Source organism: Staurois parvus, unplaced genomic scaffold (genome assembly GCF_062004578.1).
Source record: "Staurois parvus isolate SC_StPar_1 unplaced genomic scaffold, SC_StPar_1.0 ptg001042l, whole genome shotgun sequence".
Classification (NCBI taxonomy): Eukaryota; Metazoa; Chordata; class Amphibia; order Anura; family Ranidae; genus Staurois; species Staurois parvus.
Genome location: NW_028318838.1, coordinates 601,741 through 615,854, shown reverse-complemented (window position 1 = coordinate 615,854; position 14,114 = coordinate 601,741). Strand labels below are relative to the sequence as shown.

Sequence of the window (14,114 nt, the reverse complement as noted above, 5' to 3'; positions counted from 1 at the left end):
AGATCGTTATGGTTCAATAAAGTTAAAGTTCATATAGTGTACTTTGTCAGTCTACATAAACCGAGCAAAGAAGGAAGACAACACCCTCATTTCACTCACCGAGTGGAACACTGTGGTCTTAGAGTGCAGTCCAACTGAATCTCAAAGCTACGTTAGCCGGGTAAGAGCCACTATCTATTAATTATAAAAAAAAAACGTTTGTTGTATATTGCTTTTTATTCGTATTCACATTGTATTATCTGTAATACTTTTGTTGCTCCATTGAGAGACCGCTGTTCTGAAATTTAATTTAGCACCATAAAACGGAATTGCAATGCTGACTTGCCAAAACGTAGTTCTGTAGTCCAAATCTTTAGTGATTGGAAGGTGATCATGTAAAACCTTTGAGTACCTTTGAACAGGCTGTCAAACAGAAGTGAACCTCTACTGAATTTTTACCATACAGCTTTGTGTATATAGACAGTGGAATTATTAGGATCTCTTAATCAATCCAATGATTACATAAATATGTTTAAAAAAATATATAATGTATTAAATCGAATTCCTAAAACATGCTTGCTCCTACTATAAAAGAATAGGACCTATTATTGTCTCCACAATATCGCTACAGATACTTCCTTCTTTTTGTAGTTTCTTGGGCTTGGTCCGGTTTTGTGGTTTCTTTGTTAAAGGGGCTGGAGTTCCTTTATGCATTCCATGATTCTTGTCCACTCCTTCATGAGGATGCAGAAGAGAATTATCTACAATTATGTACAATATTATCATTATTATACAGGATTTATATGGCGCCAACAGTTTGCGCAGCGCTTTACAAAATGAAGGCAGACATGACAGTTCCAATACAATTTGGTACAAAAGGAAACAGAGGCCCCGGCTCTTAGAGCTTACAGTCTAGGACAGGGGTGGGCAAACTGCGGCTCTCCAGCTGTTGTGAAACTACATTTCCCATGAGGCATTGCAACATTACAAAACTGACAGTTACAGCTATGACTTGCAGAGACGTGATGGAACTTGTAGTCCTGCAACAGCTGGAGAGCCGCAGTTTGCCTACCCCTGGTCTAGGAGATATGCAACAGTATTAATAACATATAAGCATGGCTTCACTCATATTTATGTCTCTTATTAAATTGCCACTTACAGGTGTAATATCCTGTGCTTGGTCCAAATATCAAGTCTAAAAATATCTCCATAGGGCAACACAGTGAAAGAGGTCCCTATTTTTAGGTGGGATAGCCACAGAGGATACAGGCTAAGGATCCCTCGTCCCAATCAGATGGTGCAGATAAGCTGTGAAAGATATATATATATATACAGCATATGTAAATAATGGTCTTTGTGACATATAACCCTGCCTGCCCTTCAAATAATTGAGTCCCCTACACCAGTATCCCAGTATCATGCAATTGGACATATTTAGTAGGATGTATTAACTCAGGACTAGCATCTCTAATCCTTTTTTCTCTACCCCACCTTCTAATTGTAACCCAGTTTACCTACCTCTGACCCCTCCCCCTTATATCTCCACCCTCCCCTATTCTGGCCTCTGCCAGCATCTGATAAGTGAGCTCTAAACTTTTCTCCAAGTTGTTATGCTTTGCAATGTTGCCAGCTGATTCTTGAGTCCTCATCCACATAGGACATTTTTACAGCGGCTGTTTTTGGCTTTTGACATTTTTTTCTACAGCCAGTAAACCCCCCAGCATGTTATCCCCATACACACATAGACTGGAAGCAAATTTTTTGGCAGGGCGTGTTTTTTTGGCTGGAAAAAAACTCAGGACTAGTGGATTTCTAGAGGAATTCTTTAGCTGTAAAAATCGCTCAAACGCTGAAAAACGTGGAAAATCCTGGCAAACTGGCGTTTTTGGACATTTTTTTGATTGTCTACAGATGATCAGCAGGTCTCATTTATAAACCATTGGCCAGGACCTGCTGACAAAAATCCTACTGTGGCCAGTGACAGCGTACGTTAGCGGGGGGGGCACACGCATGGGCGCCCCTAACCTGGAACAGGCTGGATGAAGTACATGTCTGTGATCCATCCTGCCCATGCCACATGCCTGCAGTAAATGTACCGTGGGCGGCCAGGAACTGGTCAAAAATAAAACTCACCCCAAATCATCATTGTTTCACTTTAATGTCAATAGTAACATGATGTACTTTTTTCAGGTGATAAAATCCAGACATCATGACCTGCCCCATGAAGGCATCAGGGATGATTAAGCATCTAAAAGGAAAACTAACACAAGTGTTTGCGGAGAATGTGGACGGCTTATATGATGAAGTGAGATCTCTCTGCATCCTAACCCATCAGGAGTATATAGATCTGTACACGACTCAGGAACATGTAGAGAGAACGGAGAGACTGATAGACCTCATTCTACAGAAGGGAGAGCCGGCCTGTGAGAAGTTCCGGGATCATCTCGAGAACATGATTTCCAGGTTTCCAGACTTGCGTGGTGTGTCTACAGTTTTGGAGGGTGAGTTATCTTCTTTCATTTCAATAATTCAGAACCGTCATAATGTTTGAACATTTCCTGTCTTTCCCGTATTCAATACAATCAGTGAACATTCTTTACTCCCTTATGGTCAAAGCCCCGTAACTCAAAGGATCGGATTTAGTAAAAGCAAATGTAAAATTGTAATCTAGACTTGTGTTGCTGCTTAATTTTAACACCTTTGCCCGCCCAGCAAGCAGGATCCCTTAACTTATCTGTCAAAGCCGAAACTTCAGGACATATGTAGCACAACCCCCGTAAGAGCCGCTCAAAATATTTAATGTGGTTCCCTCTATAGTCCTGCATTACCATCTCTTCAGCACTCCCACACATCATACATTCACAGTCAGGAATCCAGTCATGAAATGTTGGTCTTGATGATTTTATTGGGAATATCAATGTGGATGGGGTATAGGGGTGTAAAGGATGCCTCATGGACTGAATCTCAAAAACAAATTTCCTGAACTATATACAACTTTCTCTTTAAAGCCTCAACAAACTTGGTTGGAGTGCTAACCAGCACCCCCAAATGGCAAAGTCACTAATGTCCTGAGCAGGGGACCCAGATCCTGTGTCCTTCAAAAAGTAGAGTCACTAGCAAGGGGGCAAATCTGGTTTCCCACCAGAGTGTTCCTTCCCCAATCCACCCAGGGGTTTCAGGTTTATTCTCTCAGGGTGTTCTCCTGCACAGCATGTGAAAGGCTGCACTTACCAGGCTTGTGAGCTGGATGGCTCCCTCCTGCTGCACAGGTGATCCTCCTCGAAGAGACCAGCTTACAGGAAGGCTCCATCTCATCGAGCCCCATAGCTGCCTCCCAGCACTCTCCTCCTGTCTTCCACCCGACCATCACCTCTCACACTTCCTCCTTCCTCCTACTCCTCCTTACTAAGCAAGCTCCCTGCCCTTTTAAGGAGTCTGTCCCCTTCCAGCCTCCTGTTCAGGATTGGCCAAAGTCCCCAAAGAGCTATTCCTTCTGAGCTTCCTAACAGCTCCTGACTAACCATTATTGGGATCTGACCCCCCCTAGTGTAACCAGGAAGGTGTTACACAAACATTACATTAGCTGTGTGCATGGACCACCCCTTAGACCCCTTTAAAGCCCCCATTGTCCCACAATGTGCTACAGCCTGCTACAGTCCAAGATATCATGATCACATCATGGTGAAGCAAAAAGACAGAACACTTTATTGTCACCAACCAAAAGTGATATTTGGAGGCCACAAAGAGCCTCTTCCTCAAGCAGCAGCCAGATACAGAGCCCCCATCACCCCCAGTGCTCCTATCACAGCTCCATCCAGCTCTGTTCAGGTATTCCTTTCTCCAGCCTGGTTCCAGCCCTCTTTACTCTGCTACAGCCCATGATTTCCTTGTGACTCTTCTTACAGTTCAGTCCTTATTTTTCCTGGTTTTCAAACCACACTAATGATCCCGGGAGTGGCCTGGAGGGTATTTAAGCCTTTAAAAAGGCTCTTCTTACCAGCTACTGAGACTTCTAATATTGCAGCCTGCTATTGCCTGATTGTTGCTGATGTGGACTGCCCAACTACTCTCACTGCCTGCCTCAGCCTCACCCTTAATCCCCCTGGAAAACAGTGAACTCCGGCTTTATCCCCCCCCCCCCCCCGCTATAACCAGCTCCTGGTCTGTCTTGCTCACCCCAATATGATCTCCTATTGCCTGCTCCTTGACCATGGTCACTTTCTGGCCTGCCTCCCATACACTATAAGATCTTCCCTGCACCCCCAACCATGCTCAGATCTTGCTCTGCCACTAACAACTTCCCTCTGCTCATTCCAATCATGATCCCCCCTAATCTGCTACACTGTCCTCCCTGGTGATAATAACCTTCTCGTGTGCTTCCTTACCTGCCAACCACAACCAGTTCCCAATCTACATTTCTTTCTTCTCCCCAATCACAAAGGTCCAGGTTCAGCCTTCAAACCTCAAAGTTTCTACTCTGTCACTCATATTCCCGGTACACAATCAGTTTAGACTGTGTCCTATGTGTCCTCCTCTCCAAGTCACAATTAAAGTGATATTACAAGCAATTATTATTATTATTATTTTAAATAAACATGACTATACTTCCCTCCTCTGTGCACTGGTTTTGCACAGAGCAACCCCTTTCCTTCTCTTCTTGGGTCACCCACAGCTTTCTATGGGGGCACCTGAGCAGGCTCGCTCCTGAGCTGCTGCTCTGTGTGACCATTCACACACTGAGCATGACTCGGCCCATTCTCTCCTGATTGGCTCACTGGCTGTGATTGCTGTCTCAGCCATCAAGGAGGGAGAGATCCAGGAGGGACAAGGCTTCTGTGCACATCGCTGGATCCAGATGGGGCTCAGATAAGTGTAGGGGGGCTAAAGGGATCTGAATAAAGTTGGGTTTTGAGGGATTGTGTTCTGTATACCCTCCCTTAGGACCGTTCACACTAGAATGCAGTGCAGGAGAGCTGCATTCCTATTGCGATCTGCTGTTGGGGTCAGTTCAAAGTTGACAACACCCCAAATGCAGGTTGCAAATGTCCGCACCGGCCCACACAGGATCACATGGTACAAATGTTCCATGCAATGTGGTTGCAGTACATTTCAAAAAGGAGTTCATGCATTACTTTTGGTGTGGTTCAGTTTCAGCCCTTTCAAAATGGATGGGGCTGAAATCTCACTGCACAGAACTGCATGTGAATTGGACACGAACCTCACAGCATTCCTGTGCGATTTCACATGTAGTTTCTAGTGTGGATGGGCCCTTAATCCTTGACATCATAATCATGAATTGGAATACATTTTGTAAAGAGCTATGAGATCTGGGGCTTACCCAATGCTTCAGTGCAGAAACCCTAAAAATGTATTTTAGAATATTGGTGCGTGTAGAAATCACAGAACCCAATAGGGAAATATTGACATTACATCAATCCAGGGGCTTACCTACAAGGATCACAGGGGTAACAATAGTGATTTGGCCCCATGCTCTACGGGGCCCATGCAGCTCCCCTGTACACCTGGATAGGAGGGGAGGCGGGGTGACATGTAGAGGAAAAAATCCCCTCCATTTTCCTCCTGCAACCATTGAAAGCCTGCTTCTCCTTCTCTCCCTCTCACAGGCATTCAGTGGCTGCAGGAGGAAAGTGGAGGGGATTGATTCCTATATATGCCACCCCCGCCTCTCCTCCTATCCAAGTCCTGCTGCCCCCTGGGCCCTTGGGTATTTCCTGGCTCCTCCTCACTGCCGGAATCCCCCTTTCCCTCTCCCACCAGCTGCTGTGGGGGATGAGTCAGGATGGACAGTGGGGAAGAGGCCAGTAAAGATGTAATTTACCAGCCCTTCCTTTTCTGAATGAACCATCAGTGATTGGTACCGATCAAACTGTGTTTACTATGCTTCAGTTTGTGAATGAACAGGAAGCTCTGTACAAGGCTTTTCCTGTCCATTCATTCTGTGCAGCTGAAGATGCAGAGATGGAGATGGAGGGTTGTGTCCTCAATCTCCTTTCTCTGTCTCAAAGGTGGAACATCAGAGGTCTGTTTAGACCCTTGATATTTCAACAAAGTCCAACAGGGTTCCTAAAAAAGTTTTAAAAATTGAAAAAAACTGTAAAAAAAATAATTAAAATAATGGTAAAAAATAATAAAAAACGAATAACTACCAACCCCAGTGGCAGAACTACCAGGGCGTAAAGGTCACACTGGGCCCTGACATTCCACCACCATGGGGAGCCCCAAGACAGCATGAAGAAGGCCTGCTGCAGAACATATGAAAGGGTCCCATGATGGGAGTAAAGGGCCCCAGGATCAGTGGAAATGGCAATTGTCCCAAAGGGAGGAGCCCCAGCCAGGGGTCAGGAGGACCCTTCATGGTTTCTTGCACCGGGGCCCTGAGGGTTCTAGTTACTCCTCTGACAAGATCTATAATGTACCCCAATTGAAACTACTTAAACACTGAGGGTCTGAGGTAGGCAGACTATAATGCATTCATAGATTCCCGATTAGAAGCTTTCCCATGTGTGACTTGAGTAGTCTGAACACAAGCTGTAGACATTTAGTCTGAATGTGTCACTCCATGGACTTCAGGTGGAGGCAGGACTACTTTGTGGTTCAACTTTCACTTTGAAACATGGTGGTCTGTGGAGTCTTTGCTGTGTATCCTGGTGGGGGAGTTTCCTTTTTTGTGCTCAGCCAGACATTGGCTTGAGTAAGTAGATAAATACACAGAAAAGCAGTACTTTTGAAACCCAAAACTAGCAATCAGGTATATTTTACTGCCATAGGAAAACTAAGGAATATAACAATCATACCTTTTTGCGCACTCCACCTTTAGACATAAATCAGGTCCTCTCTACCCTTGTGTAGGCTGATCACAGGCTACTATAGTTGTAGTAGTGTTCTTACCGTATCCATATTTTCCAATTGATTAATTGATTACAATGTTGCAAGTAGACTGGTAATACAGAAACATATAATAAAATAACAATTTGTTTTCTTACAGAACTTCATACAAGAAAAACTACCTTTCATCAGTTTGCAGAAAAAATGAACATGGAACCACACCTGACTACAAAATTGACTCTGAGGGATATCTTGAGTCTTGGCTTAGATAATGTGCATGACAAACCTCCTAAAACTATAGAGGATCTTCCCGGGAATTACTTAAGGAAACTCATGGCCTTAAACAGGGCTGCAAGAGACATTCTTCTTGAGAAAGATCAGTCTACTGGTGTAGACATACATGATAGTGATGATGATGATGATGACAACCTATTTAATGCTTCTTTGATTACAGACGATGATTCCTCAGCCTCTGTTCACCCCCTGGATGTCCTGTGTCTTCTCCTGCATTGCTCAGACAGTTTTCTGCAACAAGAGATTGTAACCAAATTGTCCATGTGCCAGTTTGCTGCCCCTCTGCTGCTCCCTTCTGGTGACGGGTCACACTGCACCCTCCTGCTTTGGGCAATGAGAGACATAGTGAAGAAGTGGAGACCTCAGTCACTAGCGGACAGTAAAGGGTTCAGAGAAGAAAATGTGGTGAATACTTCCATGCCAATCTTCTCTTTTGTCAGACTTGGAAAAAACAAATTATCCAAATCCAAAATCCTGAACCAAGTTCTTAATCCACCTCAGCTACATAATAACTTCTTCATACATGACAATATGGAAGGAGGAAACATTAAGAGGGAAATATCTGATGGACTGGTAGAAGTTTCCTGGTATTTTCCCTGTGGTACGTCTGATGTTTTCCCAGAACCCATCGCAGTGACCAACCTACGAGGAGACCTGAAGACCAACTGGGTCCAGTTCATGTTTCTGACAAGAATTTCATCAGCTGTGTTTATATTCATTGAGGATATTTCTGAGAGAGAATTCCGATTGCTATCATCCTGCCCTACCACTGACACCCAGTATTACTTCATTGTTACTCCTGGTCCTGGCGAAACTGTGAGTACACAGACACTGAAGACCCTTCAAGACTTAATGCCAGTTCTAAAGATGAAAAAATCAAATGTGATAATACATGCAGGCATAGTAAGTGAGGTGGCATTTGCAAAAAAACTACAAAGTACTATTATTCATTTCTTAAATGGTAAGCCAAAAGAAAATAAAACGAGAGACCTTGAGAAGGAAACGTATGGATTGGACATCCAAGTGGATGAGAGAGTTCCTGAATGTCAGGAGGCCAGGGAACTTGCCAGGAGAATTACAGAAGAAATAACAAACGTGTCTGAGTATAAAAATATCACTATGAAGTTACAGGGAGCATGTGTCTGAATTTAAAAAGTATTTACTAGAATTAATGACAAGCAAAGAATCCCTGCACAGGCCTTTAAACATTCCTGAATTTATAGAATGGATAGAAAGTTTATGGAACGCTGTAAAACATGAGAAATTCATCTTCAGTTTCAGGAACAGCCTGGTGGCGGGAGCTTATAATAAACTATCTATACAATTCTCACAGTGGGAATGGGAGTTCAGAAAAGCCGTCCATGATTGGCTGATCCGTACAGAGACAAACATTAAGGATCAGACTGCAGAGAGTCTAAGTGATGAACTTTGCTTCAAATTTAAGAATGAGCTGAACAATTTGTTGATTAATAGAGAAAGTGAAATGTTGAAATTGCTGGAAAACTATTTTGAGCAAAAATAGTTGATATGAAAGATTGAGGTGAAATGAAAATGTTCATCTAATAGAACGATACAAACAAGATTTTATTCTGAGCACAACATTCCTGAAGCAGGAATTGAACAGGAATTCTCTTGTGAAGTTGGATGAGGCGGTTTCAATTCAGAAAGGAAAATTTGAAATTCAGAATATGAAAAATAATTCCCAGAAATTGATTGAAAACAAAATCACAGATCTCCTCAGGAGGTGCCGGGAGAAGAAAGAAAAGCTGAACAATGAGGCTTTAAAGAGAGAATTTGAGGAGATGTGGAAGAGGACACTGAGAGACCTACAGATTGAGAAATTAAAAACACACATTGTCAGCAGATCTATGTTACATCAGCTAATGAATGACATGAGGAATAAAGGATCGGCTGTAAATGAACACTTACTGGGTGTAAAGGATCCAGCTATCGCTCAACCTGATTTCAAGATGGATGAGAAATATATTGAGAGTGGATGGATCACGAAACTGAAAGATTCAGTTTGGGATACTTTAGGTGTTAGATCTAGAAAGCAGCATTTTGACAAAATAAATGATTTTGCTCATTCCCTTATAGATAACTGTGACCGATATATCAGAGGGAAGGTGAGGACTGGAGAGGACTATTGTGACAACTACTGCCTGGAATTACTTCATATGATAACAACAAAGGTTTCTAAACAGTCCAAAAATCTTCATTTGTCCACATGGTTTGAACTGGATATCAAGCTTCACATTCTTGGGAAAGCTTCCAAAGAGTTTCAGGAGATGCATGAGAAATTCATTCAAGAGAACGATCCAAAACTGTGTTTGGAGAAACTAAAGCCTGGATATTTAGAAACATTTATCAGTCTATTTCAAGAAAAAGAAATTTGTCAGACTAAAGCCAAAGAATTCTGTGATCGATCCTTAAAACCTGCAATGAGGGATCATGTTTTCCACCATCTTGGGCAAAAAATAATGGATAGCATAGTAGAAAGTTCAGACAACAAGAAATTCAGCAGTAGAACATTTTTTCAATATTTTTTACTGAAGGAGCTGCTAGAAGAAATGTCCTTTCAGGAATATGTGAAGTATATACTGTCATATGAGAAATATACAAGAGCCTGGATACTGAATTACACTGAATCATATGCAACACCCCAAATCCTAAAACCATTACAAGAAGATCTGCTCTCTTCACTGGACACAAAGATAAGATCAGCTCTTACTGAAGACAACTCTCTTAAAAGTTTATCTGTCTCAGATTTTTTGAAAACTGTATGTGAGATACTAAAGGAAGAATTAGTAATCCCACAGACTGCAATGCAAGTGATCACTTTCCAGAACACGGCTGATGTTGGCCAATTTTCATCTGACATTCAGCTCTTCCTCCAAGATACAGAAACAGAAGTCTTATCAGAGCTGCAATATATGGATATAAAGTCTGTACTCTCCAGGGTGGAGGTGAAGCCTCAGGATGAATTGTTCAGGAAGGTTGTTGGCTGTGGGAAGCAATGTCCATTCTGTGGTGTCCCCTGTGAGGCCGGAGGTGATGAACACAAGGATCACTTTGCTACCATCCACAGACCTAGAGGCCTGGGAGGATGCAGATGGCTTGATACTGAAATCTTAGCCACTGATATATGTAGTACAGATGTTGCATCTAAAAAAAGATTTAGAAATTCAGCCACAGAATACAAACCACATCTATACAAAGAGTATCGTACCTTTTATCCAGACTGGTCCATCCAACCAGATCCCAGCATCGAGTCATCAGATTACTGGAAATATATTTTTGTTACATTTAATGAGAAATTTGCTGAAGAATACAAGACAAAACCAGCAAATCTACCAGACGGCTGGAAATCCATCACAAAAGAAAACGCTCTGCAAAGCTTAAAGAAAATGTTCAACAGCTAAACAGAGAAGACAAATCACCACAACGTGTAATTCATCATCCAAGTCATTGTCTGCAAATCGTTTACACTTATGAAAAATAAAAACCTTTCCATGGATTTTCTCTAATTGGAAAAACATTTCAAATATTGTCCTCACCACCACGGCCACAGTAACCAGGGTGTGCCAGAATGTCTGAGAATCCTCATCCCCCCCATGATATGATGGGATCATTGCTTCTCCCAGAAGATTCCAGAACATTCCAAGTCATATTACAGGTGGTGGTTGTATCCATGGACTATGACATTCCTAACACTGCACTGGAAATGTTATAGATGATATCTCTCTAGGAATGATCATCTGATTCTATGTTTTATTGTACTACACCAGGGGCGGACTGACCATTTGGAAACTCGGGGTCAGTAGGGGGCCCCATGAGATGCCCCTGGTACCTTTTTTCATAAGCTTTTCTGAGTTTGGGCAAGGACACAGGGGCCCCATGATCCCCTATTGCCCGGGGGCCCCATGAGTTGTCAGTCCGCCCCTGTACTACACATTATAATATAATAAGACAGAACCTCCATTTAGCTCTCATGTTGATGGATTTCAGCATTTGCTCTAAAACAGACCATCTCAGTGTCTACAGAACAGAAGTCGGGAAGATTATTACAAGAAGGTTTGTTAGAATATCTGTAATGTATGTGGAAGCCCCGGAGAGGATTGTTTCCCCAACAACACTGGAGTCTCACATATAGAAGGGAATTTATCAAAACTGGAGCAGACAGAATCTGGAGCAGCTGAGAAAGGCAACCAATCAGCTTCTAGCTTTTATTTTCAAAGCTTAACCGGACAAGCTGAAGATGGAAGCTGATTGGTTGCCATGCTCGGCTGCTCCAGATTCTGTCTGCTCCAGTTTTGATACATTCCCTTTATAGTGTTTCGGTATATAGTATGTGTATGGGGGTTGGTTTACTAAAGGCAAATAGACTGTGCACTCTGCCAGTGCAGTTACTCCAGAGCTTAGTAAATGAGGTTGTGACAGAAGTCACTTTGGGTGGGGGGCCCATGGAACACAGCTGACTTTGGAGAGGTGGGGAGACCCCTGTCTCAGCTCTCCATATCCCTATTATGTGTAAGTCACCCTGTGCCTGTTAGGGGTACAGGGTGATCTATCCTAATATTGGGGTGGGGGTTGTTGATTGTTTGATGTTATGTGGCTGCATCCCCTTGTTCTATTGTATGTCTGGTTTGGGAACAAACTATTATGGGATGTATGTGTTTATGTGTATTAGCTTAGTGGGGGGGTGTTTCCAGCAGCCCTCCCTCCTGATGGGACTGTCTGCTGCTGTGAAGTTTGAATACCTGTGTGTCTCTTGTTACTAAATGTAGATTGGCCCGCCCTGTGTCATTATGCAGGGAGGGGGGTTGTCCCCTGAGTGTATATATCTTGTGTTCAAATAAATTAGTCTACCTCCTGGTTCACTTCAAGACTGGTGTCATCTGGATCTTGGGGTAACAATAGTCACTGGTCTCATGTTCCAGAGCCTGAGAAGCAGCTTCTTGATGGAGATACCCAGTTGTGGGTGTTTGGGGTCCATTACACAGGTAAAGCTTTGCTTTGTGAAGAATACCCAATCACCTGCAAGGGAAATTAAAAATCAGCATTTTGCTTGCACGTGATTGGATTATGGAAGTCATGATGGATCTTACGCTCATTTACTAAGCTCTAGAGCAACTGCACTTTGCAAAGTGCCCCGTCTATTTGACTTTAGTAAATCAACCCCCATGTGGTACTGTATGGTTACATTCAAAGACCTGAACAGCCCTCCCATTACAACCGCCAGAAATGATTTTGTTCACACTGAGGGATGTATTTATATAAATGTACTCATAGCAATCCACCCAGTGAAAGTGCATGTACATGTGTTCTGTGTGAATATAAACACATGTCATTAGGCTATTTCATGTGCTGGATTATTATCAGTATTTTTTTCACTCAAAAGGGAAAATACCAAAAACAAATGTTTTTCATTGATCTGGAAAGTACTGGATTTGGCCACTAGAAGGTGCTAAATATTATTGGAATTCCCTATCGTATTTATCACCATCTAGTGGCCAGACGCGGTATTTTCGATTTTAAATAAATGAAAAGCGTTCATCCAGCACAGGACACAGCCTAATGACATTTGTTTATTTGCCCCATTCACCCAGAACAAATGTGCGTTCACTTTCAATGGGTGAATTGCTATGAGCAGTTTTTTTATATAAATATACTTATATGATTTCCAAATAAATATGCTTTTTCATGTGTATATTCCATGTATAACCGCAATGCACAATCATGGTAATCTCAGTCATGTATTCCTCCTATTTCTGCTTCATGTATGATTTGGAAATATATATCCTTTCTCATTCTCTTTGTTTTGCTGTACCCAAGATAACTGAATTGTGTTGTTTTGTAATGATTATTTGGGTGTCAGAAGTGACGTTCAGAGGGTGAGGGTTGGGGGTGGGTAGGTGTAAGTAGCTGGTTAGATTAGATTGTCTGTTTAAAGCTGACCTGTCATCAGATATACTCTTTATTTTAATTAAATAATTGTGAATGTTTAGCACTTCCAGGTCTTCATTACCTCTCACAGAGATCACAGTGCTCCCTGACTATACCTTCATCTGCTTGTCTCTCCAGAAGGACATCACCATCTATGTTCAGGCATCATCCAGGGTCACTATCTACGCCCAGGACTGATATGTTGGCTCAGAGATGACACAATCATGCAAATCCTGGTGCCTGTGCAGTTCTTGGCAACATTCACATATGCCTGACACAGATCAGCCTCTGCCGCAGCCTCTCACCTTCTGACTTGTTACACTGGTCTGATCACTGGGGGAGGGGAGACTGAGGAAATGCTTCCTCCTGCCTGCAGTAGACTGATGACATCATCTAAGTCTAGGCAAAGTTGCAAACTGGAGCTCAGGGATGGATTTCAATGATACCAAATGATGGTGTTTACTGTGACGGTCACTAACCCATCCATGCTGTCTTATAGAGTTACTGAGAGGTCTACATCAAGGATTGGGTTTAGGAAGCAGATTACAGTCTCGGGGTTTGATGTGATAACCAGTTTTTGTCAATGAATTGTAAATTTCACTGGTGCTAAGAACACCTAACAGAGGTAATGAGAACATAAATAAACACTTTTATACTCATCTTCTGGTCTTGTGTTATCTTTTAACCCCTCGCAGGCTGGCCCCTGCACATGTATGACCAGTCCACTCCCCTATCATGGAAGTACCAGTATGTCCTCGGAGGACTGAGCTCCTGCACACTGGCAGCCCTGTTACCGTACTGTGATTGGACAGAGTGGATCACAGGAAAAAGGTACAGAGCCAATGAGAGTTGCTCTGTACCATGTGATCACTGTGACCAATCACAGCATCACAGAATGCAAACACAGACTGCAGCTACCAGCAGTGTGTCACTTATTGGCCGGTGATCAGGAAGCCCTTATACAATGATCAGAAAGAAAGTCTCCTGACCACCAGCCAGCACCAGTGCAATCCAGTAAGAATATCAACAGTATAAAAATCCACCCCCTA

At 42.7% G+C, this 14,114-nt stretch overlaps 1 pseudogene across 1 annotated transcript; it reads left to right on the top strand.

The window, feature by feature from the left end:
- The first annotated feature begins 2,188 nt into the window (after window positions 1–2,188).
- On the top strand, window positions 2,189–13,724 carry LOC149440972 (interferon-induced very large GTPase 1-like; annotated as a pseudogene). The gene is made up of 2 exons (XR_016307459.1): window positions 2,189–2,480; window positions 6,986–13,724. The product of XR_016307459.1 is annotated as an interferon-induced very large GTPase 1-like (transcript).
- The last annotated feature ends 390 nt before the right edge of the window (window positions 13,725–14,114 follow it).